This window comes from Elaeis guineensis, chromosome 2, assembly GCF_000442705.2.
Source record: "Elaeis guineensis isolate ETL-2024a chromosome 2, EG11, whole genome shotgun sequence".
Taxonomy (NCBI): domain Eukaryota; kingdom Viridiplantae; phylum Streptophyta; class Magnoliopsida; order Arecales; family Arecaceae; genus Elaeis; species Elaeis guineensis.
Window position 1 is genome coordinate 121,716,049 of NC_025994.2, and position 16,047 is coordinate 121,732,095.

General features: G+C 38.0%; 1 long non-coding RNA gene and 1 other non-coding gene across 3 annotated transcripts; both read left to right on the top strand.

Annotated features, from left to right (window-relative positions):
• Nucleotides 1-694: 694 nt before the first annotated feature.
• LOC140855876 (uncharacterized) lies at nt 695-14,504 on the top strand. 2 transcript variants are annotated; one of them, XR_012139286.1, is made up of 3 exons: nt 695-900; nt 12,337-12,525; nt 14,003-14,504. It is a non-coding gene; the product is annotated as an uncharacterized lncRNA (long non-coding RNA). The 2 variants fall into 2 exon arrangements; XR_012139287.1 differs by having other exon boundaries at nt 695-880.
• A 55-nt stretch (nt 14,505-14,559) lies between these two features.
• Nucleotides 14,560-15,935, top strand: LOC105038357 (uncharacterized). The gene is made up of 4 exons (XR_012139288.1): nt 14,560-14,645; nt 14,743-14,795; nt 15,444-15,499; nt 15,607-15,935. It is a non-coding gene; the product is annotated as an uncharacterized protein (transcript).
• The last annotated feature ends 112 nt before the right edge of the window (nt 15,936-16,047 follow it).

Genomic DNA, 16,047 nt, shown 5'->3' on the forward strand with positions numbered 1-16,047 from the left:
AAAATATTTATTATATTTTAAAATATTAAATTAATAATATATATTAGAAATAAAAATATAATAATATATATATATATATATATATATATATATATATATATATATATATATATATATGCACTAGGCTGTTTAGCCTTTGAATTGAGTATTCAGTTGTTCGGGCCCAACTTAGGAAACTGTTTGGACTATTTGAGCTTGACTAGAGCTCGGCGAAGGGCTGTTTGGTTCTGTGCACATGTACTCTAAGTCTCTAATATGTGGAGATAAATTGGTGTATCTGCCCTTGCTTCTGATTTTTGTTTCTGATTAGTCCTCTCAGATTAAACATCTTTATCATCTGCCATCCATTTGGCCTCCTCAAATTGAAGACGAATGATTTCAGTCCCTGCTAACGTTTAGATCAACCGATTGATAGAAGCATGCACCCACTGTGGAGGCAGAAACTGATAGGGATAGCGACATTAACGGTTATGTCTGCACTTTTTCTTGGTCCAGATGAACTCAGTGGATCTGGGAGTTCACAATCGTTCGTATGGGCCGGAACGGGCCGATAAGGTAAATATGTTTTTTTCATACATATATATATATATATATATATATGTGTGTGTGTGTGTGTGTGTGTGTGTGTGTGTGTGTGTGTTCCGTATATTAATATAATAATTACCTCCGAGATGTTTACCTCGTCCCCGCCGCGCGCACCCGTCTTAAGGTTCAGGTTCTCTTTCTCGCGGCGAGAGAGCGGACGAAGACGAATGAGGGTGTTGGTGCGGCTGCATGGATTTGGTTCCTTTGGCACCGTACCAAGGTCGAGCGCCTCCTGGTGCGGTCAGTCATGGCATTCCACCATCGATGTGGGCCCTCGCCATCGATGTAGCTCCTGGTCTTGCCATTCTTTTGCCGGTCTTTTTCCTTTCCATTTTTTTTTCTCGCTAAAATCTTGATTACTTTTCTTATATGTGAATAATTTAAACGTAGAGGATCTCCGAAACCGAAATAGAGTTGGTTTTCGTTTCTTAGATAGACATGATTTTAGAATTCTTCCACTGTTCATATGTTCTAATGCCTGTGCTGGTTCCTTTCCTTTAACCAACATCTTGATTGCTATTCTTCATTTCATATTTGCTTCCCTCCTCTTCGGTGGTTTTTTTTTTTTTTTTTTGTGGTTTTAAATCTAATGTACGGATTGAAACGTGGATACTGAATATAAGAACGTGTTGCATCTGAGGAATGAATGGACGAGAATCTCTACTCTTTTTAGGTGATAAGAAGTGAGTGAAAAAGCCTCTTTCATAGGAATCTAACTCTACAGCAAATTTAGCCATCTTGATCGACATATTTGTCTATTTGGTTGGTGGCATAGAATTTAATTATCATTACCCAAATGCTTGCTCAAGTATCTCGTCGAGTAAACACTTAATTCTTGCAAACATGGCGCTGATAATTGGACAAAAGGTTGAATTTTTGCTGTTCGCATAGATGCTTCTTGGTGGGAAGAGGTTGTATGTTTCGACTGGTGCCGTGTTTTGGAGCATTAGAATGGTTAGTTCAGCAGGAAAAAAGAAGCTGCAGGTATATAATGAAAATGTTAAGTCAGAGATGGCTTTTACAGTACCAGTATAAGAGATAGCTACCTTCCTATTGCCTGTCTGTTTAATATGAGAATGGTAAAGGAGCAGTAGTTTTGCCCAAGAACGGTCCAGAAGGCTTTATTGGAGTACATGCAGCTGCTTGGAAGATGTGTTATCAACTACTTTCTACTGAAAATTTGATATATCATGATGTTGGATCATAGAAAATTAGAAACACTGTTCAAAACAAAAACTTCCATATCTTTGTCTGTTCTGTTTTAGCCATGTTATACATCACAAAAACTAGTCTGACCCACATAATTGAGCTTACTTAGTTTAAGATGCATACTGGATCATGTTACGCTCAAAGGAAAAGTAGATCTTAGAAGGGGTGGATTAAGTGTCTCATTTACGCCAGCTGCTGAAGAAGTTGGATAATCATTTGCATTTTGTTTTGAAGCTTGTCTTCAACAACATTTTTGTCAGTTGAAATGCATGGTCATCTGAAATTTCAAGTGATGCACAAACATCAGACTTCCTATGATCAGTTTTTCTTTTGTTAAAAGAAAAGCTATTTTATAGTTGCAGTCTTCACTAGTCTATTTTTTGTGTCTCCAGTGTATAAACCAAATTTATCTTTAATTGAATGGTTGCTTTAATTTCTTTTCCGTATTGTTTTACTGAATCTAGATGTGAGATAAGTGAAGTTGATAAGCATATTATCTATACATTCTTTGTCAGCCAATCTCGTTCCACACATGGACTATTTTTCACACTGGATTTATTGTACCATTGTATGCTACCATCAAATTTTCTTGCTAAATCCAGTCATGTGATGTTTATCAATTGATCAACATACAGTAGACTTACTTCTTAATTCCATCACAAGACTAAATCATTGGTGATTTGTTTACAATGCATATATCACATTTGCCATAAAAAATTAGTTTGATATCATCCACTGTTTCTGCCTGCTGAACCTGTGTTTGTAGCTCTCTGTTTAAGCCCTTAAGGAATGAGCAGCAGAAAATAAGTATCATGAATTGTGTTTATTCTCTTATATCATGATCTTGTGATTTGCTATTACAAATGTATTTAATTTGAGGTAATTATTATCATTACTTTTACTTAGAAGCACAAATTCTTCTGAGAGGTGTCTTGTGATGGATCATGGATTTTAATAAAACACTGCAGGACTGATTCAACTAATTTTCATCCCTGCATCTTGGTTTTTTGCTACTATATTTTGTATACAAATGGAAGCACATTTAATTTTGTCAATGCCGAACCTAGGTCCGGATGGAAGAAGGTGGAGTACTGAAGCTAGGTTGGCACAATCGTAAGAAAACATGCCAATCTCTCAAATGGAGAATGTAGTAGAGGTAAGAATGTGCAGATGGACCTGTGGGAAATAGAGGAAGAATGGACTAAGAATTTAGAATATTTAAAGAAAATGATGGAAAATTGGGTGAGATGTTATGCTTGTGTATAACAGAGATCTAAGAGGGTTCTGGTAGATAGAAATACCTTAATCTTTATTGACAGATGTAGGAAGAGGGGAAAGAGGTTGTGTGGATGGAAGTTGTGAAAAGGTAAAATCCTTAACATAAATCAGAGGGAAATCCTAAACAGGAATTCTTGGCAAATAAGGGTTCATAAAGCCCATTGAAAGTAGTTGGAACCAGGCTTCATGGATGTGGTTTTAGTTTGAAATAAAATGCATGTTTTTTCTGTTGAATGGTGACCGGTCATGAGGATGAGCATGAGAAATATCCTTGGAGGCCTGCTTTTATGTTTTCTGGTTTTGTGTGATACCATAGTGGCCATGAGAGGAAATGGATGCAAGAACAATACATAAGCGGGAAAACAATTCAAAAACTAATATCATGTGGTTTCTAACTGATTTTCTTGAGCAGGAGGGTAGTTTCACAAATTTATTCTTTAAGGAGATTGATAAATTCACCTTCTTATATGTTACAGCATTTACTTTTTTTGTTACTTATCAAGCGAGAATAAAATCTTTAAGATAATAGGATGTATGAACAAAAAATCTAGTAACTATTCTTATTCTGCCTCACCCTACCTATCATCTTCACCCGGTGTTTCTTATTATTTTCCTTTTCCCTCTTTTATTTTAGGGCTTTGGGGATGATAAGGAAAGATGGCGAGTGGCAATGAACAGCAAAGAACTAGTCATAGTGGGCTACAAGATATAGGCATTAGTAATTGGAAACAAAATCCCTATTTCCCTCCCTTTCTCTATTCCTTCTTAAGATAACCTACCCCCCTCCCCTTCTCTCTCTCTCTCTCATTTATTTGTCTTCAGGGCTTCTTGCTAGGACATTTCATTTTCCCTATAATAACCCCCTATCTTATCTTATCTTGCCATGTGGAAATGATTTGAACTTGTTTGTTAGTTTGGTTTCCATTTTGATAAATGCACCACCTTCCACAAGGTTCATTCCTTTAGGGTAAGAACTGAACTAAGTGAGATGTGTTTATTGAAGATAGCAGTAGCTGCATAGGTGGGGAAAATGGTGTAAATGTGCACTTTGTTCTCATATATATATATCAAGAAGTCATATGCCAAGCATAGCTGGACTTAAAGGCTTTCCCGTTTTATGATTATAGAGGAGCATGTTTCTTCTATAGAGGTGATTACCTAATTATTGCTAATTATCATTGGAAGTTTGAAACATTTAATTTGACATATGTATCTGTTTTAAATCATCTACTGCATGTCCTCTTCTTATATATACATCTTGGTGGCTTAATTCTTAGGGCCATGACTAGTGGCTAAAGACATGTAATTGCAGGGAGAGTCAAATTTACTTGAATGTATGCTGAGCCTGCTAAAGGTATCAGGTGAAATAAGATGGAATAGATATTAGATGTCTGTCTTCATGCTCAATGCATTCTTATAAGAGTGTCTGCATGTGTACAGATTTAAAATATTCAAACCAACAATCTATGTGCTTGTGTACCTTATTATATTTAGATAAGCAATACAGGTGTACAGATTATAGAGATAAACATCAATATTCCCATCCCACATTCATAAACATGTAGATTTGTCCTTTTGTCCATACATATACATATATATATACATATACATATACATGCATATGCATATGCATATACATATACATATATATGCATATACATATATATATATATATAGATAGACTAGACTCCGCTCAATCGGATTTCAGTTCTTATCCGGTCGCATCTTAATATTTTTTTTATAAGCTAACGGAGGAGTTCAGAGGGTGTTAGCTGAGCTGGCGTGTTAAAAAAAAAAAGCAGCATTCAATGGGACGCGATGCAATGTAAGGCTAGTGCGCACGACCGTCATCGTCTCCTCTGCTGTCGTCTTCCGGTAACCCCCCACCCGCCTCTTCTCTTCTTCTCTCTCTCCCCCCACCCACGGCGCCATCTTTCGATAAATCCCTCCCACCTGCGCCTCCTCTCTTCTTCTCTCTCCCCCCATCTACGGCTGCTGTCTTCCAGTAACCCCCCACCCGCGCCTCCTCTCTTCTTCTTTATCCTGTGATCGTCGTTTCATTTCCTTTCAAGCCGAGTTTTTCACCCCACGGCCACCATATCGTCTCCTCCCAAACCCCTCACCAGCCATTAGTGAATATTTTGTATGAATTATATTCAAAAATTTGTATTCTCATTGTTTCTCATTGTTTGTGACAGTATAAACACAAACTGTAAATAACTCTGGATAGGATAAACACAATCGTGGGTAGAATAAACATTAAGTACTCCTAAATAATAAATAGAAACTTTGAATAATAAACACAAACTCCACTGGAATAAACATAAATCCTGCGGAATAAACACAAACTTTGGGGTGATAAACACAAACTGTCCAGAATAAACACAAACTCGAGGTCAAAAAGTTGAGTGATCTAAAGATCTATCCAAGATAAACAATAAAGGGATAGGATACACACAAGTCTATGCAAACCATCTCAGAATAAACACAAACTCCAATAATAACACAAATAGGTCCAGGATAAACACAAATTTTTTCATAATAAACACAAATTTCGAATAATAAACACAAACTGCATATAATAAACAAAACTCTTTGAACCACGAGTTTGTGTGTATCGTAGGAAGTTTCTATTTGTTGGCACAGAGTTTGTACTTTTTAGTGTTTGCACTTCTGGTCCCATGAATTCACTGCACGTCTGAATGTCTTCAAAAAAGAAAGCATCCATGACTTAACAGGAGCGGTTATCCTTAACCCCGTGACTTAATAGGGAGCGATTAAGGGACGTCCCGTGACTTAATAGGGGTGGAATATGGCGAACGTTAGAAGGAGCTTTTTGCTGTCATCATCTTGTTTGTTGTTTTTATTCTTTGTAGTGCTTGATGCGCCGTCATTATAATGCTTTGCTCGTCCAAAAATTTCAAATTATTTTTAATTTGATGATATATACATTCAAACTATATAATATTTTATTTTTTTTAATTCGTTTGTTGATGATGTTTGTGTTTTAAAACGGAATGAAATGGAAGATCAGTGAATTATTCAGGCATTGTTTAAAAAAAATAAGCCGAAAGAATTGAATGAGATGGAGGAACCTAGAAGGAAGAAGCATGAAGGCGCCTATATGCTCCATGTAGGCATCTTTCTTTCAGATTCCTTCGATAATCTCTCCGATTTTAGGTTTAAATTTTGTTGATTTATTAACCCCTATTTCGTGAATGAAGGAGAAAGAAGATGATATGGGTTCTCTGTTCCGTAGAGAAAAAAAATCTTAAGGATGGCGCCTTCATGCATGAGATCATCAGGAGGAGGTTTTTGATTTGAGATGTGAGAGGAGATGGTGAGATGGGTTTGGAGATGGGAGCTAGAAATTTTGAGATGGGATCATCGGAAAGGGAAAGAAGATGAACAAAAGAACAGAAGGAGCTGGGATGACATTCGGGATGTAGGTGTAGGTGCCTTACATGAGAATGTAGGCGCCTTACATCCTCATGTAGGTGCCTAATTCCTTCCAGATGTAGGCACCTACGTCCCAAGGATAGACGCCTACCTTAGGGATTAAGGCACCTACCGCCTTAATCCCAAAGATAGGTGCCTATATCCTTAGGATAGCTCAGGCGCCTACATCCCAAGGATAGGCGCCTACCTTAAGGATTAAGGTGCCTATCCTTAGGGATTAAGGCGCCTACATTTTTTCCTTGGTGTAGGCACCTATATTTGGTGTGTAGGTTCGATGTAGGCGCAGACATATTTTTATAAAAGAAGAATAATGAATTAAAAATTACAAAGTAGCATAACCCAAAACAAAATCAGAGAAAATTTACAATAGCACCTTGACATTTACAGTAGCAAACAGACATTACAATAACCAAGATGAAGATAGGGCAAAACCTTGACGTATCTAGAGGAGAATAACAAGAGCTTGCACCATAACATTGGGACTATAGCGGCAGGCACCAAAACAAAAAATAGATTAATGAATGAAGAGTTTAGTCACCTAAAAGAGTTTTAGTCATTGAATGGTCATCAAGCGAAGGCACCTTCATGCATCCAGGTTCCTTTCTTCCAGGTTCTTTTCTTCCAAGTTTCTTTTTTCCTTCAGGTTCATTCCTTCTAGGTTCCTTCCTTCCAAGTTCCTTCCAGCTTGATAGCTTGATGAAGGTGCCTTCCTTCCAGGTTTCTTTGTCAAAGGCGTCTTCATCAACCATGAAGGCGCATTCATTTTATTAAGGCACCTTCATGGTTGAAGGCGCCTTCATCAACCATAAAGGTGCCTACATGGTTCATGAAGACGCCTTCATGCCTTTCCATGAAGGTGCCTTCAGCTCAAGGGTTAGGGAGGGTTTTAATTTGATTTTTGATGGCCAAAGAGAATGGAAAAGATCAGGAATAAATCGATAAATCTCTCACAAAACTATCGAGATTGGCCCGTTCCCTCCGCTACCACCATAGACCTCAAAAAATATTCCATTCGCATTGCAACGCAAGCTCTTTGGGTCGGGTTATAATTTGGGTCCATGAAAACTATTCAAAATTCAAATCACATTAACATAGTTTGAATACATAAACAATAAGTCCTGTGAAAATAAATACAAACTATCGGAAGATAAACATAAACTCTAAATAATAAACAGAAACTATGAATAATAAATACAAACTCTGTACAGATAAACAGAAACGTAAACTCTGTGTCGATAATAGAAATTTCTCAGGATAAACACAAACTCGGGATTCAAAAATTGAGTGATCCTAAGATCCCCCCACAATAAATAAGAACAAGAGAGGAAGATAAACACTAAGTCGATAAATACAAACTTCAAATAATAAATAAAAATTATGAATAATAAATACAAACTTTATGCTGATAAACAGAAACTGCGAATAATAAATGCAAACTCTGTGCCGATAAACAGAACTTTTGACTCCGAGTTTGTGTTTATTCTAGACAGTTTGTGTTTATCGCTTCAGAATTTATGTTTATTCTGCAGGATTTATGTTTATTCCAGCAGAGTTTGTATTTATTATTCAGAGTTTGTGTTTATTATTCAAAGTTTCTGTTTATTATTCTGGAGTACTTGGTGTTTATCCTATCCACGGTTGTGTTTATCCTATCAGGGTTATTTGCAGTCTGTGTTTATCCTGTCACAAACAATGAGAAACAATGAGAATACAAATTTTTGAATGTAATTCATACAAAATATTTACTAATGGCCGGTGAGGGGTTTGGGAGGAGAGGAGATGGTGGCTGTGGGGTGGAAAACTCGGCTTGGGAGGAAATGAGACAGCGATCGCAGGATAGAGAAGAAGAGAGGAGGCGTGGGTGGGGGGTTATCGGAAGACGACGGTAGTGGGTGGGGGAGAGAAGAAGAGAGGAGGCACAGGTGGGGGGGTTACTGAAAGACGATAGCCGTAGGTGGGGGAGAGAGAGAAGAAGAAAGGAGACAGATGGGGGATTACCGAAAGACGGCAGCAGAGGAGATGATGACGGTCGCGCGTGCGCCTCACCTACATGGAGTATGTAGGTGCCTACATGTGAATTGTAGGCGCCTACAATTCAATTGTAGGCCCCTACAATTCACATGCTCTTAGATGAGACGTCGTGCATCCGTTGGGCCTGGCTGCATCGTCGTCGGCCTCCGTCGGTCCATCGCCGACCTCCGTCGGTCCATCGCCGACCTCCGTCGTCTCGCCGACAGCCTCCTCCGTATGTAGGCACCTACATGAATTATAGGTGCCTACATGTGAATTATAGGTGAATTGTAGGCACCTACAATTCGCATGTAGATGCCTGTATGTGAATTATAGGTGCCTACAATTCAAATGTAGGCACCTACAATTCGCAAGTAGGTGTCTGCATGCTCCTAGGCGAGGAGCTCGCACGTCTATCGGGCTTGGCTGTGCCGTCGCTGGTGGAGGTCTCCACATGTAGGCGCATACATAAATTATATGAATTGTAGGCGCCTCCAATTCAATTGTAGGCGCCTACAATTCACATGTAGATGCCTACAATTCACATGTAGGCACTATATGTTCCTAGGCGAGGCTCCTGGGCGAGGCGCTCGTGCATCTGCCGGACCTGACTGCATGTGAATTGTAGGCACATATGAATTATAGGCACCTACATGTGAATTGTAGGCGCCTACAATTGATATATAGGCGTTACATGCTCCTAGATGAGGCACTCACACGTCCATCGGGTCTGACTGCATCGCCGTTAGCCTCCGTTGCCCCGTCGGTGGTCTCCTCCGCATGTAGGCGCCTACATGAATTGTAGGTGCCTACAATTCACATGTAGGCGCCTACATGCGATGAAGAGAGGAGGCACCTGAAGGCACCTTCATGAATCCTTCCAGCTTTGTCAATCTCTTCGATTTTAAGCTTAAATGTTGTTGATTTATTAATCTTGTTCCATGAATGAAGGAGGAAGAAGAGGACATGGATCCTCTGTTCTGTGGAGATAAAAAAAAATGTTCATGAAGGCTAAAGGCACCCATGCACAACTCTGAAAGCTATCCGAAATCCATCATGATGATATATGATAGTAATTTGCATAATAAAGTGTCGATAAATAGAAACTTTCTAAGATAAACACCACAGACCTCATAAAAAATTTTATTAGGATCACAACATGAGCTCTTCGGGTCAGGTCATAATTCGGGCCTTTGCATAGAAACCAAAACTATGAATAATAAATGTAAATTTTATGCCGATAAACAGAAATTTTTCAGGATAAATACAAACTCGGAGTTCAAAAGTTGAGTGATCCAATGGCCCATCTAGGATAAAACACAAGAGAGGATGATAACTAAGTCCTACCCAAATAAATATAAACTATCTGAAGATAAACACAAACTCCAAATAATAAATAGAAACTCCGAATAATAAACACAAACTTCAAATAATAAATAGAAACTACGAATAATAAACATAAACTCTGTACCGATAAATAGAAACTCCTTAGGATAAACACAAACTCGTCGAGTGGTCCTGATCCATCACAATAAACAACAAGAGAGGAAGGAAGATAATCAGTAAGTCCTATGGAAACAAATACAAACTATCAGAGGATAAACACAAACTCCAAATAATAAACACAAATTCCAAATAATAAATACAAACTCCAATCGGGACCTAATTCAGGTTTGTATTTATCTTGAAAAGTTCCTGTTTATCGACACAGAGTTTGCATTTATTATTTGCAGTTTCTGTTTATCTGCACAGAGTTACTCTGTATTTATTATTCACAGTTTTTGTTTATTATTTAGAGTTTGTGTTTATTCTCTGATAGTTTGTATTTATTTCCGTAGGACTTAGTTTTTATCCTTCTCTCTTCCTCTCTTGTTGTTGTTTATCGTGGATGGAAAGTTTGCGTTTATTATTCACAGTTTTTGTTTATCTACACAGAGTTTATGTTTATTCGCAGTCTGTTTGTGTTTATTATTCATAGTTTCTGTTTATTATTTAGAGTTTGTATTTATTTTCGTAGGACTTAGTGTTTATCCTCCTCTCTTATTGTTTATCATAGATGGAGTGTTTATCCTATCCAGGATTATTTGCAGTTTGTGCTTATCCTCTCAATATAAACATAAATAATGAGAAACAACAATGAGAAACAATGAGAATACAAATTTTTGAATATAATTCATAAAAAATATTCACTAATTGCCGGTGGAGGGTTTGAGAGGAGAGGAGATGGCGGCCGTGGGGTGGGAAACCCTGCTTAGGAGGAGATGAGACAGCGACCGTGGGAGAGAGAAGAGAGAGGAGCGGGTGGGGGGTTATCGGAAGACGGCAGTCGCGGGTGGGGGGAGAGAGAAGAAGAGAGGAGGTGCGGGTGGGGGGGTGTTTATCGGAAGACGGTGGCTGTGGGTTGGGGGGAGAGAGAGAAGAAGAGAGGAGACGGGTGGGGGGGCTTACCGGAAGATGGCGGCAGAGAAGACGATGATGGTCACGCGCGCTGGCCTTACGTCGTATCGCATCCCATTGAATGCTGCTTTTTTTTTTTAACACGCCAGCTCAGCTAACGCCCTCCGAACTCCTTTGTTAGCTTATAAAAAAAAGCTCTGAGATACGTGCAGATCCAACGGAGGGGGATCTGACCGGATGGGAGCTGGGATCTGGTCGACCGCAGCCTAGTCTATCTCTCTCTCTCTCTCTCTCTATATATATATATATAGGCAGACTTGGGTTAGGTCGGCTAGATTTGGGCTCAAATCCGATCAAGTCAAAACTGGCTAATAGGGATCCTACATTGATGATCCAAGTCATTGGATGTGATTTACTATAAAATTGCTTGAACACCAAAAATTATATGATTTGGAGACTTTTATTGTATGTCAAGTAATCAAAAAATATATCTAATTTGATTTTATTTACGCCGTCCAATTTTTGACTACTTGATACATAGATTAAAGGTCTCCAAATTATATGATTTTTTTATATGCAAGCAATTTTGAGATAGTAGATTACATTCAACAGCTTGGATCATTGATGTAGGACCACTATTGCAGAGTTTTGATCTGATTGGATCTAAGTTCAAATTCGGTCGACTTTATTCTAGCTTGGCTTATATATATATATAGCATGCTCTAGAAAGATATTTTTGGTTGCTGAATTTGAAATGTTTAGTCTTGTATTGAGTTTTTTAGTTTAAACATCGTTGGAGAGAGGTGAGATGAGTGACTTTCTACCACTTGTGAGATGATAGCTGGCTCAGATGTTACCCTTTTCGTACCACCTGACAGCTTCACAGGATGTAGGAAGTAATCTAGTGCATTAATGGGGAGCATAATTATGACAACATTTTGGGATTATATTAAGCATGTTTTCAAAATCTTATGAGAAACTAGGATGTGTCATTGGCCATTGTAGTTTGCCTTTGGCTAAGTGCAAAGTGCAACATGGACTGTGGACAGCTACCTACGGGTTAGTTGGGAAAAAAAACATCAAGAAGATTTTAAAATTCAGCAGTGCAAGGTATGCAAGAAAGAATGAAAGAAAACTGCTGTAGCTACGTGGTGTGGTTATTTCTGCATATTTCAGAGCCTGCCCTACGAATCCAATTTAAAAGCTAAAACATATTGAAGTTTTTGAAATCAACATGAATACCTGTAGTTCACATGCTTACAAATTCTTCCACTATCGAGATACACAGATTTGCTAACTATTCATCCACTATTTGTGCATAATATACAAATCATTTGATTGAATATTTCATACTTTTCTGTTTTATACTTTTTCTGTAACTTCTGGGTCCTGATGCAGATGCTGAAGTAGATATTGTACTGAACTCTCTTGTTATATAGCTCTTGAGAGTCACTATAAAGAGAATTAGAAATGCTAGCCATGGGCAGTCAGGTCCTTCTTATGTTTGGTGATGTTCAGGGAGTAGAAGACATTTCTTTGTGGCAGTACAGTCATGGTTAAGAACTACGAGCATAGCAAATATCGGAGGTACATTATTTGAGACATTGAACCTAAGCTTATATTGCTGTAGTTATATGATATAAGTGCTAATGAATAGGGGAAATATATCTGAAATTTAAACCATAAATTTCTTTTAGAAATTGTACCAACCTTTAGACTATAGGCCTTCAAAGTTTGAAATTTCTTGGATCATTTTTCCACATCAGCTAATAAATAAATACTTCTGCATAAATGCACATTATTTCTCTTTTGGTTTGTTTAATTCAACATACTGGCATCAAAATTTATCTCAAAAAGAAAATATACAAATGATGACATTGATTGTTCATTGTTAAACAAATAGTTCTCCATGAATGCAAATTATTCCTGTTTCCAGTTTAGTGGATTCAACATACCAACATCAAAAAATTTTGTTCAAAAAAAAAAGAAAAAAGAAAAAAAAGAAAGCAGCAATGATAACATTGATATGCTTATCTAGTTAAAGGATTGAGAATCTACTCTGGTATGGACATCGCATTATGCTCAACTTTTTCCATATCTCGAAATAAAGGAGATTGAGACATGGGAGGCATGGAAAAGTAGCACAGAAGTGGCCCATTGATATGTGCAATCATGTGCATTGTGTAAAATGTTAAACATTGTGCATAAAGTATTATTCGTTTCAATAACACATCAAGGAATTGTAATTCCCCTCGTTTTTCTTAGAAGTATAACAGGTCTAGGGTACTAAGAGTCATATTACTGACTTATTTGTTTCTTGATGGTGGTGGAGACCTAATGCGGTAATAAAACCAAAGGTAGTGGGAGGATATATACAGTGTTGCACAGCAGAGAAATAAAGCTAGGGAGGTGGTCAACTTCATGAAGGTGGTGACCCTAATGATAGATGGCCACCACCCATATCTTGTTCTTGATTCTACTAACAAAACAGTGGTGGTGGGTTGGGGAGGTCCTAATTTGTCCTAAAGACAGAAACACCTCATGCACCCAAGCTATGAATATCCAATGGGTAAGAGAACAGAGAATTAAACAAGTATGGAAATTAAAATAGAAAACAGGCGCAAGAAGATCTGAAACAGTGTGCAGCACCAGAGGATCATCCAGTGGTTTTGTTTCGACTATTACTTGGTGCATTCTTACCTCGTTCTTTTCTTGCACCTCCTTTTGCTGCCACCCTACACATGTTTATTCGAGACATGCTTAATCCACTTCATATGGCTCAGCTTAGATTGGTTCATTTGTTTTTTATTCTTATCTTCCCTTGAGAAACTCCTGCATTTTGCTGGGTATTTAAGAATTCAGATGCATATAATCAGATTTCAGGATCAAACTACCATTCCTTAATCTCCTTTTTGAATGTAAAAGATGGATTGACATTTTTTTATGCATTTATATGTTTTCTGAAAAGATATTGCTATGTTATGGCTTGAGATTAGTTATCTTGTCACATAGTTTGTGGTAGCCCTTGCCAAAAGCTAGTCTTTTATTGATTCTTTTCTCTTAGGCATTCTTTGAAAAAAGCAAAAGTTAAGTATCAGGGCTCTTCTTCTGTGCTCTAACTTGTGGTACCTTATAGCCCTCCTCTTGAAACGCTTTACATCTCCCATTTAGCGAACTCTATGATTGTCTGTTGCTGCTTGACATGCAGTTGCAAAAGATGGAAACAAAACTACTCTTCAGGCAGGATATACCCCTTAGGTTTGGAGTTGGTAGCTATGGGGATTGTAAAATTTAATGAAATCGTAATGAAGCTGGTACACTGTAATATTGAGTTGGCTAGGCTTATAACTGAGGGATCTGAAGCATGCAAGAGGCATGTTCCTTTTGCTTTTACCACCACATAAAAAAGCTTTTTGGTGGTGAACAGGGAATCAGGAATTCTGAAGTATCTGAAGTTAGTGCAGTTGACTTCTTCTTGGTGGGCTAATGGGTATCATCATCATTCTACAAGACAATCATGAGTTGCGGACCATGTCAAAAACCTACAAGGCTTTTCCAGCTGCCATCAGCCGAGCATAAAAGGAGCCGCACCCCTACCTTTAACACCCACCAGCTCCCGAGAACAGCAGCAGTAGCGTTAACTATGCCAAGACTTATGCCTGTCCTCATTCTTATTTTCCTAATTCTTCTTTTCGAGACATCCTCAAGTAAGTAATTTCTTTTCCTGTCTCTGTATTCCATTTGTTTCTTGATTATAAGAAATCAAAGTAGCCTTTTTTTTTATTAAAAAAAAAAAATCCACAGGCCAAGTTCAGAGCATTGAGGATGGAATAGAACCTGGACACTTGCTGAGCAAGGTAATGTGCATGACTATGCCCGCATATTCAAATTTCTGCATACAAATAAATGCTACTTGCATAATGCTGAACACCCATTCAGGCATGAACTTTGTTGCCAGGACAAAGTTTTCTGCTTCTCCTAAATCTTAGGGGCTACATTCATGCATCCAGAAATGCTCTTCATTTTCTCTCGCAAGTTGGCTGTGGTATGAAATATGGTGCTTTGATTTTAGAGTGGTAAAGAAGCACCCTCATGTTAGTTAAATGCTGTGTTTATAGTCTGAAAAGTGATAGTTTGTGAAGAATAGCCAGAGAAACTACCAAGTAATCCAAAATGGGTTATTGTTGAACATATAATTTGCATTTATGCTACATTCAGCATATAATCAGGGTTTTGTAGCGATGCCATCATCTTCCTATGATCATATGTAATTTTCAGATAACCTGTTTTTTATACCATGGAATACATTAAGGAAAACCTAAACGTATGGATCATTCAAAAAAAACTCCCAGACAAAAAGAATTAAGAATTTGATCTTTGAACACTGTTCATTATGGAGCATCATTGGAATACTTTGGGTCCATAATTCTGCTCATGCAATCTTATGGAAAGAGGTTTCTTACCTTATCCACTCACAAGCACAAAATTTATTTTAACAAACGCAGGAACAGAAGAAATGTAAAGAAAGAATCATCTGCCCCATGCATTTCAGCTGTATCACGTATAAATTTCTCAACAACATTCCATCTGCATGATAAATTATTATTTTATGTGTCTACATTTGCTCGCTCTCTCACCCTCTTCTTTTTTAAATTTCTCGATGTCCAGATGCATGCAAGAAAGGCTCTGGTGGAGGTCACACTGGATTATGACAATGGAGGAGCTAACTCCAAACATGACCCCAGGAAGGGGAAGCCGGGGAATGGTGGCAAGAATCCATAACTCTCATTTGCCCCATCCCCCCAATTGTGTGGCAATCACTAAGAGACTAGTCTATTTTTATCTCTTCTCTCTCTCTCTCTCTCTCCATATATATGTGTGTGTGTACCACTGAACAAAGCTATAGAGATTATGATCCCATGCTGTGATTTTTTTATGGGCATAGACTTGTTTTGGGTACGGAAGTTGCATAAAAACCAGTATGCTTGTTATTGAGGCGGTGGTCTGTTGTTGAGATCATATACTTGCTCTCTCATGTCCTCTCCCCTTGATGAATGAGTTTCCTAAATAAACTGAAAGGTCTGCAATAAGTTATTCCATCTCTGTGTC